The sequence below is a fragment of the Tetrao urogallus genome (genome assembly GCF_951394365.1).
Source record: "Tetrao urogallus genome assembly, chromosome: 3".
In the NCBI taxonomy this organism is placed as follows: domain Eukaryota; kingdom Metazoa; phylum Chordata; class Aves; order Galliformes; family Phasianidae; genus Tetrao; species Tetrao urogallus.
In genome coordinates, this window is record NC_136815.1 from 16455869 (window position 1) to 16467885 (window position 12017).

The window sequence follows — 12017 nt, forward strand, 5'->3', positions numbered from 1 at the left end:
CATGGTAGTGCCTCAAATTCTAATAAGATCAGTAACAGAAAAGCAGCTTGTAGAACACTGCAGTAAAGAAGGAATTAAAAATAAACTGTAAAGACTTCACAGCAAAAAGCACCCATTTCCTGCTTGATTGCTAATGGTGAAGTAATACTGCACCAGGTACCTTCAGTGCTGCTCCAGCCCCACCATGGTTCCAGGCGTTAGACCACAGTGGAAGTGCAAGCTGTGACTACTGAATATTGACTTCAGCATTAGTAGAGAATGGCAACAGACATTGCATTCTTCTGGAAGTAGGTAGGTAAGGTACTAAAACAAGCCCAAGCAGATTCAACACCACAGAGCAAACAAGCAGAGGTATCATGATCCTCCCAGAAAAGAGTGTGAAACTCCACCACAGAGAATAATCCCTCCTTCCCAGTTCCTCAGAGGAGAATGACAGCTGTTAGTGCAGAGACCCTGGCAAAGCGAGAAAAATTGCAGAGAGAAGGATGGATGCTAAGAAGGGATTTCTTTCATAAATGTTGGAACTATGTTAACAATGAGTCTATTTGTTAATTTGGACTGCAAATGTGGAGTAACTATAAATGCCATGGTTATAAGTGTATTCTCTCCGTTTGTGAGAGTTCTGAGTATAACAGTATCAATGATTTTATGATAGAGCCATACATCTTCTCAAATTTGAAAAGTAAAAACCAGCATAGCATAGAAGCACTGGGTTTCTGTTCTTCGTCCTATCACCATATTTCAACATAGAAGTCAAAGAATACTTCTGAGATATAGGTTCTTAAATTTTATTTATCAATTATTCATTTTATGTGACAAAATATGAATTTAATGTTAAATGCAGAAAGCAACACATATGTGTTATTCGTATGAACTCCTTGATTCCTCAGAGCGACATTACACCAGAGAATTTTGTGGCTACCCTTTTCTGTTTTCATTTCAGAGGAGGAAAATCGTGGTTTGTGGATTTAACTCCAGAGAATCCACTGGGAGGAAGCAAAATAGCACAGCCTGAAAGCACCCTTCAGCCAGCTGTAATTCACTTTTTGAAATTATATTACTTTGATTTCACACTAAGACAGAAACATTCTTGATGGTATTTTCCATATCTGAAGTCCAAAACAAGCTCTTACTCTTGTGCACCAATGAGGCTCTGCTGGAGAATTTGGCCTCAGGAGTAAATAAAGCAATTGAATTCTTTTCATGTTAAATCTATAAGTAAGGGACAAATCTCCAACTCAACTGCAGCACTCAGCACAAGTATGACACAGATTTATTTCTTCTAATGAAGCTTCATGATGCCTTTGGAATCTAATCAGATTCACGAGAATATTGAATTTGACCTAAGTATAATTTGTCTTTATGACATGGAGGCTCCTTGAAGAATACCAGCAAGTCCTGTGAAAAAAAATATATATAATACAGCAGTAAGAAAAAAAGTCTTTCTTTAGATTTTGAGCCAGCATGTGTCGATTTATATTAAAATGAATTAATTGTTAACAAAATTAAAAGTCAGAAGAAAGAAAAATCATTGTAAATGTACTTCCAAGCTGTCATAAATAGCCTCCCATAAACAGAGAAAACAAAAGCTGACAGATTCAGAAATAATCTTTGGTATGAAATGCACTATCACATTTTTAATTCTTTTTAGAGACTAATGAAAGTAAGTTGGAGAAAAATACTATATATTGTTAGTTTTTCTCTTATGCAAACCTAAACTGGGATATTTTTATATGGTTCATGGAAACTTAACTGAAAAAGAATTAAAAAGAAGTTATATGAACTAGAAGATTTGTTTAAATTATGAAAGCTACAGTGGTTTTAGAATAACTTGCACAATACTTATTTTACATAAAGTAATACTGAAATTCAGTGAGATCCTACTTAGCATGAATAAAGGTGGAAAGCTCTAATCTGAACAGAACAGAAATACTGAGTTCTATTCAAAAATAAAAACTTGACATTAACAAATTTGCTTATGGAATAGTAAACAGTTTCTTACTGTCGGATATGTGTTATTCCAAAAATGTAGGTTGTTATCCATGTTATTTCAGAAATCCACAAGTACCAACAAAACAAGCATGTGCACCTTCCTATGTAATGCCTGCATTTGTTTTTTTTTAATGACACGTGTCATGGTTCACGTTCATGGAAATGCAAACCCATAAATCCCTATTTTTTTAGCCAGAAAGAAGGAAATAATATGTTCTACAAAGAAAGATTTGTGTAACTCATTGGAGTTATCTCTGGTTGTGTAGTAGTGAATTTATTTACCAGGGAATACATTCAGTCTGATGTTCCTGTATCAACCAAATAAAATTTCAGAGCAAATATGTTGATCTTGAAGGACATCTGAGGGTGAACTAGAAAATTTGAAGTGATTTATTTCTAACACAAATTATTCTAACTGAAAAGATAATTTCTTACATAGTCATCAGGCTGACAAACATTTTTGCTTGTAGAATTAACATACATAGAAAAAAAGGGCTCACTTCTAACATATGCTATGTGACTGTATTTTTCATGTTAGACACAGAAATAACATACTGCTTGACATATATACATGAACATGGTTTTCTCTGATACAATGGAGGCATGATATTCTGTATTGCTAAATAATCAGTGATATCTGAGTTTAATTATCTGTTCTGGGTGTTTTTTTTTCTCCAGGAAAGTGACTTTAAAGAATAGGAGTCTGTCAGAATTAATTTAATTTAGAAAGGGAAACATATAGTCAGAAAAGAGTGGCAAATACTGTATTTCCCATCTGTTTTCAGCTGCTATCTTACTCTCCTTCAAGTAGTTTGTTTACTGACTTTAATTAAATTCACCTGAAAGCACTTCTACTTTCAGTAGTCTATTACTGCCTATTTTTCAGATTCAAGAATGCATTCAGACTTCATAATTTCTCTATGCTATTTACAAAAGATGACAGATTTTAATACTGTGGGAACATTTTTGTCCAGATTTCTTTAATTGTATATGTAAATACTACAGAAGCCTAAAAGAGTCTCACAGAAGAATGAAACAAGCAAACAGGAAAACTTACAGAGTTATATAGCTAAGTTTTGATCTTTTCATTTGAAGACAAATAATTATAATTCAAATTATTGAATTATAAATAATTTAAATAATTATATAATTCCTACTTTATTAACATGGTCTAAAGTAGCTGGCAATGTTCTCCATATAGTTTTCCAGTTTCCACCTAAATTAGAGCTTGGTTATTACTACTCTGTTCCTGCTGTTTTTATCATGTTGAATTTTAAGGAGATTGATTTGTTAAATGCATGAATAACACTTTATTTTTACAAGAGTGATAATAGAAACTACAAGTATAAAGTGAATATTAATAAGAATCCTGAAGCATGCTTTGCCTTACCTAATGACCGCGAGCATCTCAATCTCTGATATAAATGAAAAATAATGAAAACATATCTACCCGTTATATTTCAGAATATCAAGACAACCATTAATCTGTATAGAATGGTTAATCAGATAAAGTGACTAATATAGCTGTATTTTTGCCTTAATTTCAAAGGCCGTATTTCATCTGCCACAGTACACCAAATTCAACATATTCTTTGGGGTATTGGAGAGTTTATGAGAATTAGCAATAGCTTCTGGCATCTGTGTTCCTTAATCAGCATGTGAAATGTATAGTGACTAAAAGCATTTTAGTAGCTTATGGAATTAAATACTCTGGTGTCTTCTGACTGTTTAGAGATAGGTGAAATACTGGTGACATTTGGCATGTTCTAAACAGGTCATGAAAGGTACAAATGTTTTGTTGCCAGCTTTCCAAGCAGATAATAACTTAAGCTATTTCACAGAAATATGAGCCATATTTGCTGAATAAAAACAACACATTACCATGTAGGTAGTTTGTGACAGACAATATCCATCTGCATGCTCATACTAATCAGGACTTCCTGGCCTTCCCACACATGCCTATTAAATCTGTGCCTACTCAGTGTCATTTGGAATGTGTCATTGAGTCAATATAAAAAAAAGAAAAAAAAAATAGCTGATTATCTTTTATTCAGCTAAAATCAGGTACACTTATTTTGTTCAAGTTTAAACAAAAGAAGTTATTATGGAAAAATGAGATAATATATTTGTTTAAAATTTGACACCTTTTTGAAATTATCTTTGGGAATTAGAATTTCAAATTTGTTTTCTTAGGCCAGCAAATCAACTAAAGAATAGTGCACTTCACGTGGCCTTTTGGTACCTTCAGTTTTCACACATTCATTATAGAGGCATATCACTTGATAGATCATGCACAACAGCTTAATGCCTTCTGGATGCACCGTTTGCACTGTACATGTAATTCAAGTGCGTAAACCTTAACTGTTAAGTACTGAAGACATCAGATGTATTTTGAATTGAAATTATGAAGACCTCTATCTGTCAATCTTTTTCACCTTAATATTCTCTAAAGAAGGCCAAAGAACATTTAAACTATTTTTAGAATTCAGATTGACTTGCTGAAAAATCTTTCTCCTGCTTTTGCATTTTTGTATGAACTCCTTCCCTCCTTTCTTCCACAGAGTTATTATAAGCTTCTAGCTTATCTACCTCTGTGAATGTTTCCCTATTCCCACATATCAGCATTTTCATCCTTACCTACATTTCTCACTGCTTCTGTCTGTCTTGGCTTTCTGTACTTTTTGGCTCAATTTCCCTTCCAGATTACAAGTGAACCCAGAAAGTTTGTCAGAAAGACCTACAATCATGACGGATTTCTAATCCTTAATGCTTTAGTACATGCAATGATTTTTTGACACGCAGCAACTTCTAAAAGTTGAGAAATACTGGAAAACTGCTCATAATCAGCAAAAAAATGCACATATACACCAGTTTAAGACATTTGTTTCAACAGCCTGATTTTAATTTGTTCAGTTACTTCAGCTCTGATATGTTATGCTATAAAATGTCATGTGACCTTTGATTTCCCTGATATGAAGAACTCTGAAGTTTGTTGTTATGTCTGATGGTATACAGTTCTGCCTACACTAATACCAGACACAGCATGGTTTATAAGAGAAGAGTTAGTAGTCAGGCTGTACCTCTGTAGTTTAAACTATTTCAAAGCATGCTGTGATTTATCGAAGACAGAATTTAAGTTAGAGGCAGATATACAACCTTCTAACCTGTTCATATCATTTCCTTTTCATAGCCAGTGCTGATTCATCAGTGGTATACAACAGCAAAAAACAGATATTTGTCTTACCTGCCTAAAGTTTTCCTCTTTCTTTAGAACAGTGTTGGCATATGCTGGTGTAGATCTCCTTCCTATCATCTCTGAAGATGTGTTCAATTCAAAATAAGACTTTAAAATGAATCATATTCCCCTTAAAATCAAATGGAAATAATCACTATTTTCAATGCTAAATATGCCTTTTCTGAATATGCAATTCTGTATAAAAAAAGTTTTCAAATAGATTTCCAAAGACAAACTGAATAAAAATGGACTGAAGCACTCCTGAAAGAATCAGTAATTATTTACTAATCATTTGTTTATGGAAGGAGAAGCAGATATAGCAGGGATAATAGCATGACAGTGATAGGACAAGGGGGGATGATTTTAAATTAAAGGAGGGTAGATTTAGACTAGATGTCAGGGGGGAAGTTTTCTACTGAGAGAGTGGTGAGGTGCTGGAACAGGTTGTCTAGAGAGGCTGTGGATGCCCCATTCCTGGAGGTGTTGAAGGTCAGGTAGGATAAGATACTGGGCAATCTGATCTAGTACTTGATCTAGCAGTTGGTAAGCCTGCCTATGGCAGAGGGTTGGAGCTTGATGATCTTCGAGGTTCCTTCCAACCCAAGATATTCTACAATTCTACAGTTCTGTGATTCTATGATATGTTTAAGATCACACAGATGTTCAGTGAGATTAAAGATCTCTGTTTAAGCCTATTAGGCATTTGGACAAAATCTTTCAGAATCGTTAACTGCCTTCTTTTAATCTTCCTCCGTTTTCCAGGAGAGCACATGTGTTCTTTGTACCCATGTACTTCAGAATGTCTTGAACAGGTTCATGATTTTGTTTAGCTTTTCACTACTTTTGAAATAGTACAGTAGTGAGGATTTTCATAAAGTCCTGTTAGAAGAGTAATGACCACATCAAATAAATAAATAAATAAAAATAAATCTCATTCTCAATAGCTAATTTTTAAAATTAGTTTAAGAAATTGTCAAATGTATAACTTTCAACCTAATATGGATGATTACAGATATGAATCCACAACACAGGAAACAAAAGGACTGTTACTCATTTTGAGTCAGCATTACACGAGAGAGTAAAACCTCAAAGATATTAGAAATGACTTATAAATTGCATGGATTTTCAGCAGTTAAGAGTGTATCAGCACTTTCCACAACAAGCTTGGTAGCCACTAAGGTTGATAAGCTCCCTAATTTCTAACTTACTAAACCATGAACAGTCCACTTGAATGAGTGCCACAGCACTTAGAACAAAAACTGAGTTTATAGAGAATTATCTTAGTAGATTGATATAACTGTTTTCTTAGGTTATCCATCACACTTGTATCATATTCTTACATATTTGCAAGCATAGTAAGCACTTTCTATTTTAAACATAGATATATTACAAAATAAAACTTCTTAACTTTGAGTATTCCATTTTGCCCAACATATAAAAGTAAAACTGAACACATAATAAACATCATCAGATCATCTCTTCATGGGAATGAAGAGGTTGAATTGACACATGATAATTCAAAGGTAGGAGAACCTGATTTATTCCATCCAAAATCCGATTGCAAGTGAGGTTCAGAAGGCTCTAATTGGTTTAATTTTTCACAATAAAAATAAAAAGTACAAAATTCATAAGAGTTTCCATATAGCAGGCAGAAAAGCATTTATTTTTCTCAGTGTAAGAACTGGAAAACTCATTTTAAATAAATGTATGAGTATTTAGGTGAAAGTATTTAATATACTACCAGCTAGATTTGGTATTTTTTCCAACTTACCAATATAGTTCACATGAGTGCAAATGATTTGCACATGAGTAGTTGAGTCCAGTCTACTGTGTAACTCAGGGTTTGTTGTACTGGACAAACACAGGGTACCTGAGTGTAGCACTGTCCTGCCACATTTTGATTGTGATTTTATTTGATGTGTGATTTTATTTAAAAAAAATTAAAGGACTAAGCACTTTAAAGATTGCTAAGTTCTTTGAACCCTCATTAAAGATGACCCTATATGTCCATCTACATTTTCACAAAAGCTTATATTTCTATGTTGATTTTTTCCTAAATAAGTGAAAAATTAAAGAGCAATATCTCACTTCACAGATTAGAACGAAAACGCAACAGACCAAGACAAAACACAACACTAAAGTGAATTAATTTAAAATAAATTAAACAAAGTTGAATAATAAACAATAATTGTTGGTTTCTTATTTCTTTTAAAAAAGATAAAACATTTCAAGTGACATTAACTTTTTATGCAGCTGTACACACCACAGTTGATATAAAGTGACAGTGGATAGAAAATTGTATTGACAGACCTTGGCTGGATATAATTACTTCAACTAAGAATGGTTCTGAATAAATTAATCATAGTATAATAGCATTTCTATTTTACAGCACTCCAATATCAGAAAAACTGAAGCCATTATTTTTTTAATTAATACATTTTATTGCTTCTGTTTACTGTTGATGAATAACATCACTTAAATTAATTGAATTTTAGTCCTTAAATTAGTATTACACTCAATATTAATTACGTAGCAAATGCAGCTAAAACAGCACCTACTTTTTAACAAAATTCTATTCCAATTTCTTTGTGAAGGCTGCACACACTATCTTAAGGCTATAAATTCTCCCTGAGTGAAACAACAGAGAAACAGGGAAAAGTTAGGGGGAGGAAACCAGTGGTCCACAGGCATCCATGTGCTAACCAGGCAGCCATGGGAAGTCAATAAACAAACACAGCCCACAAGCTGAGTCTGAACTTCTGTCCTTGCCATGAGCTTTGGGACACAGATGGAGAGCAGCTCCCTTTCAAAACTCCTTCAAGATCCTGAGTACAGCCTTACGCTATCATTTGTAGTCCTGAATTTTGTAGTCTCCAAATGCCACAGGATGGGAGCATGCATCTCTCACATGTCCTGAGTCATAGCTGCAGCATAGGTTCTTCCCTGATGATCTGCCCAGCCCAGCTGCAGGCACATATCCATCAATGAGGAAAACAAAACAAAACAAAACCATGGGCCCCCAAAAATTCCTAGGATGGGGTAGGAGAAAGAAAGATACCATATTTTTTTGTTCTATGAGGGCTACTCTGAAAGTAATATTTATTTTATTATGTGGGCCCTGTCATGGTTTATCAGAGGCGGATGTTAGTATTATGGCAGTAGAGGCTGAACCTTCCCACCAATATTCCATTACATTTTATTGCTTTGTGACAGATGCATCAAAGGGGCAGCCTGAGAAAATGGCATCTGACATAGAAGTTCGTATGAAGCAAAGAGGTAGGATTGAATTTCTTCAGGTGGAAAAACTGGCACCTACTGACATTGATGCTTGCTGAATATTTACAGAGACCAAAAGGAAAAGGCGAGTACATTTTAGCAGTGGTGACAGAAATGTGAAAGACAAGCCATGTTCCTGATGGCCACACAGACTTTTACAGGCACAGTATGCAGGCTTTTCATCACTAGCAAAAATGTATAGCTAATGGTGATGACTATGTTGAAAAACAGTGCTTTGTAGCTGATCTAACAGTATTATTGTGCTGTTTGTGTCTGTTGTAGTCTCCATGGAAACAAATAGGAGGCATTACTTTTGGGGCAACCTACATACAGTAATACTCTCCACCATCTAGACTCCCACTGCAGATGATAGGACATGCAGAAGCTTTTGTCATAGTTGTTTACACCCTAATAGCGGCTTAGCACGGTGAGGCAATCTGTCAGGTGTATGCGCAATCTTCTGGTCAAACATGTTCAGGTTTTCTGTTTTGTCAGAATCAGTGCAGCTCTGTTGCTGATATTTATTCTTGCCATAGTGTAAGTTTAAAAAATATTTTATATTTCATTCAAGACACTATGCACAGAGTAAGTATATAAAAAATAAATTGCCTAGTATGCAATCCTCAGCAAGGCAGTAGCAAAAAAAATAAAAGAAATTGGCATTTCTGTGAGAAGACCTCTACATCTCATACACAGATCAATCCTGAGTAAGCTGAAGTCCAGAACATTTGTCTTTTTTTTCCCCTTGCTCTAGGGAAAGACTGCCAAGTTCATAAGAGTTAAATGGCCACCAAACCATAATGTGGCTTATCAATCTCAGTGACAGCACTGAAAGGAATCAAGAAGGTTTCATGTTTAGTACTGCAACATCTTGAAAATCAATGTGCATGTCTGAAAAGGCAGATTTAAAGCTAGCTCAGGGGACAACAGGTATTCCTGTATGGATACACATGAAGCATGAACATATTGTAGGATTTCTTCCAACATATTTCATTATAAGTATGTACTCACAAAATAGATTTTTGAGTAGAATTCTTTTCTTACTGTCTCTAAGATATTTTAAGGCAGGGTTATTTTAGTTTTGTTTATCTTTTGAAGTAAGTGCTATGCAACTGCCAAAAGAAAAGCTATACTATAAAGAAAATGAGCAAAATGTCTAGAAACTGCTTTAGGAGACCAGATTTTATTTTAAATTCACCTTCTTGTTTTCCACCATTATCATTGTTATTGTTTCTTTTCAACATTAATGAAGGTGTTATGTACATATAAACATACATTTATTTACATATATTAGTATATATGTATGTATTTTATTTTCCATGGTAAATTAGGAAGTCTCACACCAAAGGAATCTCCAGTGTCAGCTTCACTTGTTGCAGCTTAAGAAAAATGAAAATATTTACTATGATTAATCAAAAAACTGAAATTTTTATAAAAGATTTACATTGGCAAGTGAACTTTCACAGAATATTTCTACATATGTACTAAGTACATATGCTATACTTCTTAAGTGTATGATGATTTGAAATGAGGGTTCTATTGTTGTTTTATCAATTTATTATTGCTTAGTTTTGGCCTCAAAATGTCTCCATGCGTAATGCTGAAAGTAATCACTTTTCTTGAAAAAGCAGGCTTTTGATTTTTTATCTATGCGTGCTATTATGGTACACTTTCATTTTCACCTAGTTCAAGCAAAGACTGTAGGAAAAATAATTTGCCCAATAGATTGTATAGATATATATATAGATAGATAGATCAATAACTATTTCTTGTTCAGCAGCTAGTTCTTTAGTCACTTGACTACAAAAACTTGGTTAAATACCCTGGAACACTTGCTGATTCTTTCATGTTTCTCTTCTCTTCTTATGACTGTCCTAAGGTTTAAAGGTGAGTTTTTTAACTACACTCCATACATAAGGCTATAGGCTTTTTAGTACCCTTATTAGGCATCCAGTTACATCTGACTGAAATTGATGTCAGTTATATCACAGCTGTAAGAAGCTAGTGAGTTTCTTTGTAAAAGTAGATAGCTGGAACATTCAGGATCTCCAAGAGAAAGAGCTACTGTGAGCACACAGCCTCACTCAGGGTCATGACTTCTGTGGGCAGAGGAGCCTGTTTTTACTAAAAGTATCTACAGTTCTATTTTGGACTTACCTGTTGCCTTTAAAGGCAGTAAGGGGAAGTTCTACTTCTCCTTTCTCTTTCACTGTAAATTCTTGAGGCTTCTCTTTTCATTAATGCTGTTTCAATTAGACACAAGGAAGCAAGCTGGAAAGCCCAAAAGGTGAGAGGAGAAAGCCAGCATCTTCCAAAGGCCCACATTTTACATAAGGTACAACCAGAAATCTCTTACTGACCAAAGTAGAAAAAAATCTCCACACAGCTATCAAAGGGCAAATAAAGAAAACTGATGCAGCCAGAATGCATCCCAAGAACCTGAACATCAGAAAAAGTCTGGGAAAGTGTCTTTTTGTTATTTGACAGGTGACTGAATACATTTGTTATTATAAAGCAGATTAATTGTTTCATGGTTCATCTCTCTACAGCATACAGAACCATGATTTTGCATATTCCTTGCAACTAATGACGTGTATCTAAGAAGAAAATCCAACCCACTATCACTTTCTTCACTTCACTTAGCTGTAACAAATATGCACCCAGCATTGCTGAGATCCAAAAACATAACTGCTTACTTTAGCATACATTGAATTGATGAAAGAACCTAGAATACTTATATTAGATGTTTTATATAACCTGATACAACATCTGCCTTTGAAACCTTTAGAGAGCAGTCTGATGTATTTCATTTTTTTTGTCAGGCTTGGATACTTCATAGTGTTATACAACTCATATTTCCTTTTATTTGAGAGAACTTCTGATTTATACAATTTTAAATGCATCTGCCATGCTTTTCACATTATTTCTTCCATATTCTTTCATGCCATCTGTCAGTACTTTCCACTAATAACATACTGAACTGTATTTGAATTTTGAGTAGAGTGAAACAATTTTGGGCATTTAATCTCCTCCACTATTGTGACTATATCAGATAATTATTTCTAATACATTCTAATCACAATTCTTATTAATTCTGTTCTTTTTAAATGTTCTATTTTTTTCACTTAATAGGTAAGGTAGCCGGTTAGAAGCTAAGAATATTTGTTTCTGATTGCACCTGAATTAAAAGTTCTTTATAGTCTTGTTGAAATGAAAGAAAACATCTCCAAGGTAGTTGAAATTTAAACAGTGAACATCATATTGTTATCAAATAAATGTGCATTTGTGTTTGATGTCAAGGCTAAAATTTCAGCTAACATTCTCTTTGTGACTGTGGCATTCTGTTTTATTAATTGAATATTGCAATAGCATTATGAAATAAAAATAAAATAAAATAAAATAAAATAAAATAAAATAAAATAAAATAAAATAAAATAAAATAATTAAAAAAATAAAATATAAAATAAAATAAAATAAAATAAGACACTTCATGCTATATAGAAATTATAGAATT